Raw genomic sequence first — 17,149 nt, forward strand, 5'->3', positions numbered from 1 at the left:
TACAGGAATGTCCCTGGTTAACAGAATTCAAATGTAAAGCCCTTAATATCTACTTACACAGTACAAGTGAAACAGAATTGTTAGAAAATTATCGAGTATTCCTTGTAAAGCCACTCTTATACGAAAGTTTGCCTTATATACAAATGATGTTGGGTTTTGTGAGAAAATACTGGATAAGCTAAAATATGCTTGTGACAAAATGAGTGACATAGATGAGCTGTGCTGTCTCATATGCGATGAAATACCACTAAAATCAGCTTGGCTTGTAACAATAATGATGATTTTGTTGATGGGTTTCAAAGATTTGAAAAACACTTGTCAGGTAAACCTGCAAATCAGATGTTTGTGTCTATGGTGAGTGGTCTATGTCTTTATTACAAGCAGATAATGAATTACTTCTTAGCAAATTCTGCTACTCATGGTATATGTTCAATAGTGCAACACGACATTAAGCCATTTAGTTGCTGCAGACATTTATTGTTTGTCAACACTGCTTTTAAATATATTTCATCCCACATAAGGCAACCTACTTTGTCAGTGTGAGTCATCTTACTATAGGCATTCCTTAGCATGTTGAATAATTTGTCACTAAAACCAACATCAGTGGTATACTTTCGCAAAACTCTAAGCAATGTAGCCTTAGAAGGGAAATTTAATAACTTCCTAATCATTCTATAGGCACTTGGGCTCTGTAAATAAATATTAAGAGCCTTTGCTTTCAATTCCGGTGACCACCGAACTCTCTGTACATACCTTGCATTTGAGGAGACACAATTTTTTACCAATTCATATAATGGCCCGGGAACCTTCTTCCTTAAAGTTGCAAGGGCAATGTCAATCTTCAGATCTCTCTGTGTGGTCTTGAGGACTCTTCCTCTCAGATGATGCAGTTGTACTCGAAGACTGCAAATTTTCCTCCTCTTCATGTTACTATCGATGTGGCCGTGGTTTGCATTTTTGGGGACTCCCCAGCCTCTTCTCACTGCCTCTCCTCTCTTGGGGGGTCACCAGCCTCTCTGGCGGGGGTCCTCTGTTTCTTCCCGTACAAAATAAAACAACCAAAAGGTTACAATTATGAACTGACAGCAAGAGTAAGTAGTCCTGTACCACCAAGGATAGAGGTTACAATTGAAGCGTTGGGCCGAATAATGGTTTATGTTACAATTTTTGCCATTATACTTTATCTTAGAATGTTATCAAGTTATTTCGTTTCAGGAACAGATTTGCGGAAATTCTTTCAAGATGTGCTCACAGCTTGCTCTTGATGTCAGAAAGGAACTGTTTAAAATGTGTTACTCTCTTATAGTCAACATTTAAAAACTGTGTTTGTCATTGTCTTCATTATTATTCTGTTCATAATGTTACAAACTTCTCCGATGTGTAATATGACTTTCAGTAACACACAATCTATACTTTGCTTAGTGTACAAAACATATTGATGGAATAACGGTGTATGTTGCCCGTCCAATAGTAAATTATTTAGGAGTGGAATGACGATGTAACATTTTCGTTCCTCCTGCCCAGTTAGCAGATTGCAATACAGACCATTATTCGCCCCAAAGCTTTAATTATGGGATCTACTTAGCCTGATACTTCACTATTTGTGTGAATGGCTTTTCTTTATGTATTCATTCACAATTTGCAATTACGACAGAATTTATAGGTATAGATATGAAGCACTGAAATTGCATAATATAAAAGGCTTGCAGTTACTTAAGTAAGTTACCTTGACCATTGGAGATAGCTTCAACTTTGCAAGGTATAGCTCCCGAAAGCTGTTGTGCAGTTTGTTGGGCTCTTTAACCATCAGATCTTATATGCCCAATGCTTCTAGGCATGCCTTGCATCTGAAAAAATTGAAATAAAGTGTAAAATAAATATAAATTATGAGCACAGGAAAACCATTTCATGGCACTTAATAAAATCACTTTGAGAACCAAGAAAAATTAAAATAAACTCCTCCAGTCAGCTTCACGTTAAAATACTAATTATCTCATCATTTCTATTGTAGGCCTAATTTTGGTCCAGGAAAAAATTCGTATTTAAAGACAACATTTGTAAAAATACAATGTAGGCGAAACAAAAAATAAAATAAAATATAGGTGGATAAAATATGTCATAAAATGGTTTAAGTATAAGCTACATCATCATAGCTCACTGCAGCTGTTCCCTTTCACTTTATAGGCTATTAGAGTGATTTTATAAAGTGCCACGAAGTCACGTTCCTGTGCTTACGGTAATTTCATACACATATACAGTATAGCCTATATAACATTTAATTATATCATAAATAGACTTGTATTATTATTATTATTATTATTATTGCAATTTATTATTATAAATATTACTATTATTTTTATAATAAATGTTATAAATATGTAAAGGTCTCAAGTAATAATACCACGCGGGGAATATTCAAGGAAAGGGTCTATTACTCTATTTTTTTTCTATTGGAATATTGAAACTCCGGTACCAAGCTGCACACGACACGACGTGGTTTGCTGCAATTTTATTGGTTATATTCAGTGTTTGAAATAACTTTTTTTCTCCCGTGCGTGGTGCGCAAAACAGCAAAGTTTCTCTTGCACTGTATAAAAAGCTTCGAAAATAAAAACAAAAAATGCATCTTCTATATATATATATATATATATATATATATATATATATATATATATATATAGAAATAATAATAAAAGTCTGTTAATATGTAACTAGATGTTACATATTCTGTATATGTGTGTATGAATTAATATCTGATAACCTAACCTATATAATTGAAAATGATGCACGTGGCTAGCAAAATTTACAAGTATATCAAATTAGTTATAAGTGATAACATTGCTATATATTGTAAATGAAAACGCACCTCTCACTATCCCAGGTATTTTGAAGAAACATTTCGAGTGGTGACTACTCTTCTTACTTCCGCAGTACGGATATTCGCATTTAATTCGTCCGGCCATCCTTCCCTTGCCTAGGCAAGAAAATTCAATATGTCTTCTTCTTCAGTTCTTGAAAGACGGCAAGAAATTGTTCCAGGACTAACAACTTAAACCAAGAGCACGCAAGTTCATTCTCCATTTCCAGGAGTCTAAAATCAGTGACGGAATGTTGGTAAGAGGCGATGTTAGCGCTCATCGTGGCAGTGCCATAGAATTAACAGCGATTAACAGGGAATAGATACGATTGACCCCTTCTCTTCTATTTCTACTCCTCTTGTGTGGAACATATGAAGAATATATAAACACATTTTGAAAAGCACAAATGAGAATGTTATACCTATGCTGACTTGTGTGAGCTGCAACAAACACAAAGAAAGGAAAAAGCTAATTAGGTGATAGAATAGGCCTATAACGCTTTTATATATACAAAACAAACAGAATTGCGTATTTTCCATTTACTTGAGTGTATATTAACAAACAGAAACAAGACTGGTACACACATATTTTAAAAATGTCAACCGAGAGATACACCAAAATATTACTAGATTTCAAACTCATATGATACTGGCACCTTCTGGCCACATGGAAATTGAATTCTGTTGAAATAGGATACAGGCTTAAACCTCTCTTGAAGGAAGAAACAGGCTTAAAGCTATGAATTATATGCACTGATAACATCCTAGTCAAAGTAAGTTCAGGACAATTTGGCATCTTGAACAGTGGCAAAGCATGCATGCACCATGCAATTGTTTTAATTTCTCTCAAGAAAGTTGGCGTGATTAGACATTATTCCTTATATTATTATTATTATTATTATTATTATTATTATTATTACACAGCATAAAGTTCTATTCTTTAACTTCCAAAATGTAATTCTGTAGATTTACCAGTATATTTATATTTGAAATCCACCCGCTGTTAATTTAGGCACTACGGGCCGCATTCATAGACATTTTTAGCGCAGGTTTCCAGTGGATGATCAGCGTTTTTCGTATTCATAAACCAGTGTTAGCGATAGGATATGATTTGAATTCTGTACTAGTAACCAGAGGATAGCAGGGGCTAGCTTAGTACGCTCGAAGCGCGTGCTGCGAAATGTCTATGAATAGCACCCTACTAGACTGTCCTGAGAAAATAGGCTATAATTTGCTTTTCCTCAAAGTTCATATGTTGGAAAGGTTTCAATTTATGTTTTCCAATGTAACAACACCTTGTCACAGTCACCCATGTTGACATTAAACAAAACAACAAAATACAACTTTATCTTCTCGATGATCTGAACGAAACTTGAGCACTTGAACTGTCACGAAATCATGCTACACTGAAAGCTAAATTGTAAAAGGTGCGGATCTTTGAGTGGTGAATAAACTATGTCCATTTGCTATTATGCTGAAAAATATCACTGTCAGAATAACCATAAAAACGTAAGGTCAAGCAGGCAGAAAACTGTGTGTCAGTCCGTCACTGTCGTATAGCATGCAGATTTACACTCTGCCTTTACGGCATCCGAACTGACAGGTATTTCACCCTAACACATTCTTTGTCTGCTCAACGCTTGTATGAGATCTGTGAACAGTAATACACCCTGAGGCTTCAGAAGGCATTTTTGTCAAATGCTGGATATAGGCCATATAAATTATATGCAGTCTAACCTGATTAGATTTAAAGTGAATACAGCATTATTTAATATTTGCGCGGAAAATAAAACAAGAAAAATAAATATAATAATAATAATAATAATAATAATAATAATAATAATAATAATAATAATAATAATAATAATAATAATAATTCGAATTATAGGTATTGTGTTTTTAAAAATAATAATAGGGCATGCTCTGAATATTTGCCACTGATCTTGAAATGAAAACGAGAAAAGTGATATGTTTCACACTGACTCTAGGAAATTATTAGTTTACTCACTTTACAAAAAATCGTCCTCTAATAGACAGCAGTACTCCTGCCACAATATGGTCTTGAATCAAGCCACTCAATGGCGTTCCATCTTTTGGAACCAGGTACTGATTATTTACACTTACTGAAAATGAAACAAAATTCAGAAATGGAAGCCAAATGTACCTGTTTGGGACGAAAGAGCAGGTGCAATTCAAGCAAACTTTTAAGAACATAATTTCTTACAACCAGGGTCGGATTATTTACTGCGCACAAACTTTGCTTTTTTAATCTTTCAATTGACCATTACAAAATATACTAAACATGTTTCCTTGATTCATTCAAGGACATGCTACAGAGTCAATGGCATAGTATGGTGGTATCAAATATCGAACACTTGAGAAGTAGATCAACGAGTACTCTTGTCTGGTGTCATCTTAATTAACACAGTTTGTGTATCGGTATGCAGAAGGATGTGTACTAATAAGATCTTAATCACTCTCACTCTTTCCTACAGTAAATCGTTAAGTTGTCATGGTGATACTTGTTACCAAGAGTTGAGACTGAAGAATAATAGTAGAATTGGATACAGAATTTTGTCTTTATTCGTCATTATTTTTGAACAATTCAATCTCCAATATAAGTAAATCTATGAAATGGGACCAACAACTCTACTTTCTTAATCAATGGAAGTAACTATGTTTTGCAATTTTATCCACTTAAAAAACTACTATGTATGGGTTTGAACTTAGGATACATAGGTCCAAAGGTAATTCTGATAACAAGAAAAGTGTTAAAATACATTTTATGATCAATTTCAATGAATACTTAGGTAATTAAATATAGAAAGTTTTAAAAAAATCTAATGTCACATACAGACACAAGTAATGTAATGCATAACACCCTAGATCATATATGTAACAGATAACTCATCGCTATGTTAAAATCGGTAACACTTTGAAGAGAACAACCGCCAGGATCGCCACCTGTCCGCCGTAAACGAACACGAGATGGCAGTACTGTTGCTAATGCAATTCAAATGGGAATTATGATGTGACTCCTTATGTAACAACTAGATGGCAGCGTAGTAAACCTGATAAAAGTTGTTAACGTCAAAGCCTATAAGGCCGACCTATCTGTTACATATATGATCTAGGATAACACGTAATATAAAATGAATTTGTGCGGATGTTGCATTAGCACACAGGGAATGTTATTGCAAATTACTGTCAGTTCAAGCAAACATGCCCAATATACAAGTATTCAAGTATGTTACATGGCAGTGAACAGTTTAATAGCCTTCCTGTGGATATAAAAAAATCAAAACTTACGAATATTTAGGATCAAATTAAAGAGGTACCTAATTTCTCATACCTTCTGTTCTGTAGATGAATTCATGACATTCAACAATGCTGAACGTATATTTTTATCTTGTATTAAGTATCGATACTAACCCCTTGTGTTGTATTAGTATAATGTAAAACCCTTCTGTATATACAAGGGCATTCGAAAAATAATGGCAACATAGTGTTTCTCCCTAAATTTATTCAGGTTGCTTTTGGCATTACATACTTCAAATAAAGACCCCTGCCAGTCAACAGTACATTGACAAACCCTTGGAAGATGATGGACTCCATCTGCAGCATCATTTCTGGATCTCTTTTTCACTGATCAATCTAAAGCTGTTCGGATGCCAACTTTTGATTGAAAGCAAATGCCTCGCTTCCACCCATTTTGCAACAGTTCGGTATGGTAGGACTTTTCTCCCACAAGTTTCTGAGTTGCATTTTTTCTTCTTGCAACTTGTGTTTTTATGATGCATCTTTGTTCATACCTTACTGAACATTTTTAGGGCGGTATTACTTAATACAAATCAGAAACAGTCCCTGTATTCACAAAATATGGTTACTTACAGACTTTTAATATTCCACATTTATGCAACAATCGCTCCTTTATTACATACTAAAAGATTCCGATGCTCACTGCTAGGAGTGCTGATTTACAGTATTGTTGCCATTGCTTACTGAATGCCCTAGTATTTCAACTAGACTTTCGCTATGGAATAAGTACTATTACGAATTTTCTTTCGACATATTCCATATTCTAGCTGTGAAGCGATGGAATGTAAAAAATACAATACAATTGTAACTATGCACCTGACAGCTTTGTGTAATGTAGATAGTGAGAGACCCGATGTTGTCACAATGACCACTACACAACAGCAGAAGAGTCCTTTGCACAATTCTGATGCCTTACTATGTAAGATGCTATTGCCTTTATGCAAAGGATTCTCAGTCTGTGAGTCATCACTCTCTGAACAACATCTTTTTTTTTTTTTTCAGGATTTCACAGCAGTGCATGTCATAGTAACAACATGAAGCAAACTGACAACACAGCAGTTGATAGAGTATGCTACATTCCTATTAGTGGAGAAGGCTACTGTGCAGTGTTCAATTTTTTCAGCGTGGGTATATTTTCGTGTTGATGTATTCGCGAAGTCTGAATGTACATACTATTACATCATTATATTCCTTTATTTGTATTCAGTTCTAGGTTATACGGTGCTATATTTTTTATTCATTTCATATTATTACTGCTCCTTGATATATCAATGCTTTTGAAGTCGCACAAGTCGATTTTCAATATCAGTTCAATGTTCGATGTCGAAACAGCTGTGATTATCACGTGGAATGTCAGATAGTTATGATTTTTTTCGCCTAAAATTTTTTCCTGGCATATAATACTTATGCCTGGATTTTTAAACCAAGAATTATGGAAAAAAGTGCGTCTAATACACGAGGAAATATAGTAGTGGCTCTAATACTCAAATTATTGGCCAAGCAAACATGCCCAATATACAAGTATTCAAGTATGTTACATGGCAGTGAACAGTTTAATAGCCTTCCTGTGGATATAAAAAAATCAATTATTTATTACTTACTTACAAATGGCTTTTAAGGAACCCGGAGGCTCATTGCCGCCCTCACATAAGCCCGCTATTGGTCCCTATCCTCAGCAAGATTAATCCAGTCTCTATCATCATATCCCACCTCCCTCAAATCCATTTTAATATTATCTTCCCATCTACGTCTCGGCCTCCCCAAAGGTCTTTTCCCCTCTGGTCTCCCAACTAACACTCTGTATGCATTTCTGGATTCGCCCATATGTGCTACATGCACTGCCCATCACAAAGTCTGGATTTAATGTTTCTAATTATGTCAGGTGAAGAATACAATGCGTGCAGTTCTGCGTTGTATAACTTCCTCCATTCTCCTGTAACTTCATCCCTCTTAGCCCCAAATATTTTCCTAAGCACCTTATTCTCAAACACCCTTAACCTATGTTCCTCTCTCAAAGTGAGAGTCCAAGCTTCACAACCATACAGAACAACCGGTAATATAACTGTTTTATAAATTCTAACTTTAAGATTTTTTGACAGCAGACTAGATGACAAAAGCTTCTCAACCTTATTGTTAGGTTTCGTAACTAGCTGTTTTTTACGGTGATGGGTTGTTAGTCCTTCGTGCAACCCCCAAGCTGGAGGACCACCCACGACTGCTTATTCAATATATTCGCAGCTACCCTCCATATCCATATTATTTATTACAACTAATAAATAAAGTGCTTGGAAAAATTATTTGAATGTATAAATAAAGTGTTTCGAAAAATTATCTGATTGTTTTCTTTTAAAATTAAATGCCAAATATACTTCTGGAATATGTTTAATCTGTGTGAAGAATGGGAAGCTATTGACTGATATGAGTCAAGTGAGGGGATGATAGAGGAAAGAAGAAGGAAAGAGAGGGAGAGGAATCCAGGGTTGGGATAATAGGAGAATAAGTAGAGTGTAATGGAAGAAGTCTTGACGAGTGCAAGTCCAAGTGTAAGTTACGAAAGGGAGTGAGATGAAGAGAAGAAAGAAGAAGTCGAGAATATAAGAGAGAAGAAGAGCAGAGATGATCCAAGTCCAGCGACCATAAGAGACATTGATAGGGTGCGAAAAACTAGAGGAAACTTGTAAAAACAGTTCAGCGAATATTAGTTAAAGAAACAGGGATGTGTGAAGTGTAATAAGTGAACTAGAGGAGATATCTGACATAGTCTGAGGTATTGATGCCATCAAAAATGTGATAATTAGATCAATTAGTGTAACTGAAGTGGATCTGAGAATAAGATAGAGGAATAAGTAGTGAAGTGTTAAGGAGAAAATGAATAGAATAAACAGTGAGAAGAAAAGTAATGACGGTAGTGAGGCTAATACGAGTTAGGAAAAAATAATACTGAGTGTTTCATGTAACTGAGAGAGGAAGAATATGAAAAGTGGAGGAGGTAGAAAGTGAGCAAAAGTAGTGAGAGCGAACGGAAAAAGTTATCCAATAAAGGGGAAAAAAATGATTAATTTCGAGGGAAAAATTGTTCCAGGGCCGGGTATCGAACCCGGGATCTTTGGTTAAATGTACCAATGCTCTACCAACTGAGCTACCCAGAAACTCTACCAGACACCGATCCAACTTTTCCCTCTATATCCACAGACTTCAAAGTGGGCTGACAACCTCGAAATTATTCAAATCAACTTTACAGGGAGTTATACCTGAAAGCTTAATTTGCATAATACACGTCACTGTTCGTTAACAGAAAACCACAATTTAAGTCACACAGAGTTAGTGTGCACTCAATGTTGGTTACTTGACGGTTGTCAGTCCACTTTGAGGTCTGTGGATATAGAGGGAAAAATTGGATCAGTGTCTGGTAGAGTTCCCGGGTTCGATATCCGGCCCCGGAACAATTTTTCCCTCAAAATTATTCAAATCAACTTTACAGGGAGTTATACCTGAAAGCTTGATTTGCATAATACACGTCACTGTTCATTAACAGAAAACCACAATTTAAGTCACACAGAGTTAATGTGCACTCAATGTTGGTTGCTTGACGGTTGTCAGCCCACTTTGAGGTCTGTGGATATAGAGGGAAAAGTTGGATCGGTGTCTGGTAGAGTTCCCGGGTTCGATATCCGGCCCCGGAATAATTTTTCCCTCAAAATTATTCAAATCAACTTTACAAGGAGTTATACCTGAAAGCTTGATTTGCATAATACACGTCACTGTTCATTAACAGAAAACCACAATTTAAGTCACACAGAGTTAATGTGCACTCAATGTTGGTTGCTTGACGGTTGTCAGCCCACTTTGAGGTCTGTGGATATAGAGGGAAAAGTTGGATTGGTGTCTGGTAGAGTTCCCGGGTTCGATATCCGGCCCAGGAACAATTTTTCCCTCAAAATTATTCAAATCAACTTTACAGGGAGTTATACCTGAAAGCTTGATTTGCATAATACACGTCACTGTTCATTAACAGAAAACCACAATTTAAGTCACACAGAGTTAGTGTGCACTCAGTGTTGGTTGCTTGACGGTTGTCAGCCCACTTTGAGGTGTGTGGATATAGAGGGAAAAGTTGGATCGGTGTCTGGTAGAGTTCCCGAGTAGCTCAATTGGTAGAGCGTTGGTGCATTTAATCAAAGGTCCTGGGTTCGATACCCGGCCCCGGAACAATTTTTCCCTCGAAATTATTCAAATCAACTTTACAGGGAGTTATACCTGAAAGCTTGATTTGCATAAAAAATTATGTGCATTGAACAAGTAATAGTAAGGAAGTATTATAAACAGTACAACATTGGAACAATAAATGAAACAAATAATATAATATGGTAATGTAGATGAGAATGTAGAAAAATTAGTGAATATTAGTCAGAGAAGAAAGGGTTTAAGATAAACAGAAAATTAGGGATAACAGTAATGGAAGATGACGATGATAATAGAGACGGATGAATAGAATGTTTGTGAACAAGAGTAAGGTAGACAGTGTAGCATAGTATTCGGGATAAAGAAGGTGAAGAGTTGAAAATACTGTACAGCATATCAGAAAGGATGGAGGAAGAAAACAGACTGAAACAGAGTTGAACTTTAGGTAATGGAAGATATGGGGAGATATAGATGAAAGGAAAAATATTTTAGGATATATGATTGAATATACTCAAGTGTCGTGGTGAACCGTATACAAAAATCTGAGGGAAACCACCATCTCTAAGTCGTATGATAATAAATATGAATAGAACTTGTTATATTGCCTGCACTGAGCGTGAGTGTCTAGCATCACATATATCGCATGAAAATTTATAACTCTGAACACTGCACCATCTGCAAGGACCAAAGCACTAAAATGAATGGAGAACATCTCTTCAATGCCGAAAACTGGATCCCACTCTCCAGAAGACGAAGAACCTCTCAAAACTGTACTGGAATGCCAGAAGACTCATGGATTGGTTCCTTATGTCCCACCAACATAGATAAAAACAACATATTGCCTGTACTTGCTTTTATGCAATTCGAGTGAATAATAATAACTCGGTAATCAGCCAAGCACAAAAAAATTAAATAAATAACAAAGACAAAATGTTCCGATATTCCGAAAAAATTTCACAAATAAGGTTCCATGTCACACATGTCTGCACTCATAGACGTCCACACATACCATGTGAGTCAAGGACAAGCACTTCTGTGTTCCGGAAAAAACTGACAGCTAATGGATCAGCTCAAACTGTTAGTGAACATCCAGATAAACGATTCCTGTTACATTACTCATGCCTGCACGTGACTCAAGAAAGCTGTGTTTCTTACATAACATATTATTTTAAATTTGAGTGGAGTTATTGGAGCACAAAGAAAATTTCCTGCATTAAACAGTGGCACCTTTTGACAGGCAATAGCAAGTGTTAAATCTATAACAGAATACTACAGTGCTATTTAAAATTAATGAAGAGGAAAGCTGTAATTAATCATGAGATTATTAATACATACAAATATTGTAGGCTTCACTGCGAGCAACTTCGTTCTGGGGAAAATGAGCATTCATTTCATCACCATCAAAATCAGCGTTGTAAGCTTTGCAGTTTGCATAGTGCAACCGTATAGTTTTCTCTCCTTTCAGGATTCGTGCAGTATGGGCCATGATGATGGGTCTATGTAGAGTAGGCTGCCTGTTTAGAAGTAACACGTCTCCATTGCACAGATGTCTGTGAACCTACAGAAAAACAATGTAATAGATTATATAGTTCAAACAAATGCTATAGAACACACAAAAGTATTTTAGATTCAAACACCTCATGTCATTATTAAACACATTATTATCAGGAAACGAGAGTAAGATCAATGTTAAAAATAGCCTATATTATACAGAGCATTCACCTACGGGTGAGGCCAGGAAAGCGGCATGTACTGATACACCGCTTTGTGCAAGCAGTTGTTGAGACACGCTCCATAATCAAGGACATCAAGGTCGACAAGTTATCAGTTGTGAGCCAGATGTTGCAGTATTTAACACGTACAGTGCAGTTTCTTGACACAGTTGCTTAAATATTCAGCATTGTGTAAAATTTCTTAACAATGCAAAACGCAAAATTAACGCTTGAACAAAGAGTTTTTATGTATGATGCATATGTGAAAACAGAGTCATGTAGAGAGGTGCGTAGGCAATTTGAAGTGAAATATCCGGGTGCTCCAGTTCAGGGTAGAGAAACTGTTAGATGTCTTGTTAACAAATGAAGGACAACAGGGTCGATAAATGCTACAATTCCTAAGCGAAAACAAAGAGTACTGACGGGAGAAAAAATTGATGAAATCAGTGCATAATTTACACGCTCTCCTAATAAATCTCTAAGATGTGTTTCACAGGAAGTTAGTGTTTCAAAAACATCAGTCTTTACTGCTGCTAAACTTTTAAAATTAAAACCCTACAGACTATAGTATAGAAAGCGGAAGCTTACGGATAGACAATTCCAACAAGCGACACCGCAGGCAGGCCGCTTTCCTGGCCCCACCCGTAGGTAAACGCTCTGTATATTACCAATCTGTTTCAATTTTTGTATTTGGAACATGCACACATAAGTATTTTTGATTCAAACACCTCATGTGATAATTTAACACATTATTATCAGGAAACAAGAGTAAGATCAATGTTAAAAATAGCCTATATTATATATTACCAACCTGTTTCAATTTTTGTATTTGGAACATACCTACTTAATTTTATTCCCTGAACTTCTTCAAACATTATGAAACACTTCACAGAACGAGAAAAAGAAATATTCTGAAAAAACAAACTCATATTGTTTGCTTTTATTTTTGTGAAATAAGTCATAAAATCAGTAATTAGAAATCTATAAAGTAAACGAGTCTCATTGTAAGCCAAACATACTTTGGTTCAAACCAGTAATTACAACAATTAAAATTATTATTAGGTAAAAAGGTAAAGGTATCCCCTTTGTATGTCAGTCATGAAGTTACTTGGGGCGTGTCGAGATGCTTTCATGACCTTGGTACTGGAATGAGGTGGTGTGATCAGAATCATGCTCCAACTGCCTTCACTTTTGGAAAAAATCTTGTACTCAATTTGATAGAAGGGTGAATGAACCTCAGGACTGATCTGCAAGTTTAGGCAACGAGAAAAATCTCGCCACCACTTGGAATTGGACCTAGAACTTTCCAGTCCATAGTCAGTTGCAAAAGTATTATTAAGATCTATTAAATAAAGGACCAAATGTATACAATTAAGAAATTTTTCATAACCTGACACAGTAAAACTTCATTTATACATTTTTATGGGGTCTGGAGAAAAAAAAATGTATGTGAGGAAAACATATAATTAAAATGACATTCAATAACATATGAAATAACATTTAAAGATTTTATGGGAAAAACAAGTTAAGCCAATTCAGTAAAATTTCCATAAAAGAAATTTAGAACTTCACAATTAAGCCATCTTAGTCTAAAAGAAGAATCTTATTCAGAGGCTTGTAATGCCCCATTTTGATTATTGCGATTCCTTGCTAACTAATGTAAGTTCACTCTTAGCTGAGAGACTACAACGTGTTCATAATGTGTGCATACGATTCATCTGCAATACTCGTAAATTTGACCATATAACACCTTCCCTCCAGTTACTTTCATGGGTGCGTCTGAAGGAACGAAGAACAATACATTCCCTGTCTCTTCTGTTTAGAATCATGCATACTTCTACTCTGAATTATCTGTTATCATGCTTTCATTGTCTTACAACTCTTCGAAACCGACATCAAGCACTTCTTTCTATCCCTCATCATAGAAAGTCTTTATATACATCTTCCTATACTGTAGAAATACCTCGCCTCTGGAATTCGTTACCTAATGACGTCAGGGACTGCCGGACTTTATCACAATTCAAAATTAAATTGGAAAATTTTGTCTTAGTTAATGTTTTTTAGGTATTGCTAGAAGTATTGATTTGTGTTTTTTTTTTTCCTTTTCTTTTTTAACCTAGATTAAAATTGCAAGTTTCTTGTGTATGTTAGTTAATTAGTTAGGATACAATTTATTATGATACTTAATCACTCATTTAAAGTTTGTGTGACTGCAACCTGTGTATATTTTTGTGTGGCTTTACTTTGTTTATAGTGTTTTTTTTCTCTCTCTATTTCTTGTGTAGCTTTACTTTGTATATAGTGTATTTTTTTACTACACCAGAATAAATAAATAAATAAATAAACAAACAAATACATAAATAAATAAATAAATAAATAAATAAATCTTTGAGTCTATAATACGATCCTCAAATTTATAACACGATTCTCGAATAATATAAATTTATTTGTAGGAAATCTTAGTTGCTCAGAGCCACAACTCCAATCCAGGCAATTTTACAATACTGACTTACCTCGTTCTTCCAGTGTGATCTCCATTTAATAACATGTGATTATTTTACAAACACGTCAATCATTTTGGATTGCTAGCTCCTAAAGAACAAACCATATCCTCAAATTTTGATAATTGTTCCATAATTTGTTCAATTACATCATGGTGTTCACAAAATATTTCACTGTTTCCAAAGCAGTAACGTAGGTGCACAAAACTGGGGGAGGAAAGCATGGGCAGTTTCGAATTTCTGCATCTTAACAATGAACACACACTGTATTTTTATGGCAAACCTAATTTCGAACAAAATTCATTTAGAATGTTTAAATGATGTTCATTATCTTCTGGGGTTTAAAATGCGATTAAGTTGTATAAAGATTCGTTCCAACAACAGTCAGTAACCATCCGTAACTACTGTAAGCATGCGCAGTACAGAAAAGACATTCCAACACACTCCAAACCAATTCTGAACCGGAAACATGTACTTCAGTTGAACGTTCCAACAAACTTTTGACACGGATCTGGAGCGATCAGAAGTAGTTGGTGCACTGAGGCATGTACTGTCTTGGACATGTGCATATGCTCACTAACGTCTCCTGGATACTGAAGAAAGACAAGATCGACTGCTTATGTCTTTCACATCACAATTTAGAGGTTAAGATGGAAAATGAACTGCAAATAATAAAAAGGATAAATCGCAATATACTGAACGCCGGTAGGGTAAGTTATCCCCACCCACATGAAATGTGCATTCAACACAACACTCGTCTATCACGTAGTGTGTCTGATGAGCTAGTAGGGGAAAAGTGGAAGGGGCCATGGGCCATCGCTATATTGCGATTTGCCCAATAAAAATTAAAGATTTAATTTAAATTTTCACCAAAAAGAAAGAGAATGAAAATTATTTGGGTAATGAAATAGTTAATTACATTTTTTACCTTACAATCTTTTTCTTATCTTTTTATATAAAATTATCGAAATTTTATTTTTTGCAATTTGAATTAACTGCAACACGATAATAATCAAGCAGCCCATTCTCAGGCAAAAATTACAGAATCTCTGGTTTTAGTATGTGATGATCTGAAAAAGTGTTTCAACATCATTCACTTCTATTTCAATCCCATAGTAGGTACCTAACCAGCACACGTGCATAAGATGATACAAGGTTCGTACATGAATTGATACATAAACTACTTGTTGGAACGAACTTTAAGTGTAAAAATTGTATAAAAGAAATGTGTAACCAAAATAAATTAACGTGAAAAGTATAGGAATTTTGCTGGGACTTGAAGAAAAAAAAAAACATTTGAGTATGAAAATTATAAAAAAGTTTTCCTGTACAATTTAGTGTTTATAAATTGGATTTAATGAATTTCGTGCAACCACAAGCGACATTTCTAAAGTGTCAGAAGAGGTAAATTTGCTCCAGAACACTATACACACCACTTTCAACCTCTGGGAGTTGTGAGTTGAATCACTCGGCGTCAAGAGGCGTTTTGCAACACTTTCTCGCTGGTTAGAGTTGAAAGCAGACAATCTTATCACAGAACCATCTTCATTTTAGACTATCACAGCTCTGAAAAGGAGCATCATGTAAGGCACTCTTTCATAATCACACTGAGTTAATTATATGTATTTCAATTTGCTTCACAACAGATTTTCCACAAACTCATTACTTTATTAAGAAAAAGGAAACGAAAGTAAGTGAACTCAAGAATCTCCAAAAAGAAATATTATTTCAATGGATACCTAGCCACTGTGGTAAGTTGATAAAACTGCATAACATGCAATGCATTTGTAGCCAAGACCTTTGCAAACAGTACCTTTATCCAGTATCTTTACTTCAATCGACTCTCATTTTATAAATGTATGATAAAGGTAAAGGTATCCCCGTAACATGCCATGAAGGCACTTGGGGGGCATGGAGGTAGAGCCCCATGCTTTCCATGACCTCGGCACTAGAATGAGGTGGTATGGTCAGCATCACTCTCTGACCGCCTTTTACCCCCGGGAAAGACCCGGTACTCAATTTTATAGGAGGCTGAGTGAAAGTTTGGCAACGAGAAAAAATCCTGTCACCACCTGGGATCGAACCCCGGACCTTTCAGTTCGTAGCCAGCTGCTCTACCAACTGAGCTACCCGGCCGCCATACAGTAAATGTATGAAACAATAATAAAATTGGTTCTCTTCTAACAAAGACACAATCTTGAAGGCCATACAAAAGAAACAAAATTAGCTGTGACATGTTACTTATCTTACCCTGGATGCTTATTGGGCCCATTGAGCACCATGTTCTGTAACTCTGCAACATTCCATCCCGTGACAGGCACAGGATATGTCAGACATTTGGCAAATTCCTCGGGAAGACCAATTTCATCAATGTTTAAACATGGATCTGGAGTTATAACAGAGCGAGCTGCATAATTTACTCGCTTCCCCATCATATGCATACGAATAATACCTTCTTTTTTCTCAATAATCTGTATAAAAAAAGAAACAACATATCTGTATAACACTTTATTTTGAATTGACGTGTTAGAAAAAAACACACGCACACCTGCCCACACACAAAAACTGAAGTTTCTCTC

At 35.6% G+C, this 17,149-nt stretch overlaps 1 pseudogene; it reads right to left on the reverse strand.

The window, feature by feature from the left end:
• The window catches only part of LOC138705798 (DNA-directed RNA polymerase I subunit RPA1-like), a 164,016-nt pseudogene that overhangs the window by 110,192 nt on the left and 36,675 nt on the right, over positions 1-17,149 (reverse strand).

This window comes from Periplaneta americana, chromosome 9 (assembly GCF_040183065.1).
Source record: "Periplaneta americana isolate PAMFEO1 chromosome 9, P.americana_PAMFEO1_priV1, whole genome shotgun sequence".
Classification (NCBI taxonomy): Eukaryota; Metazoa; Arthropoda; class Insecta; order Blattodea; family Blattidae; genus Periplaneta; species Periplaneta americana.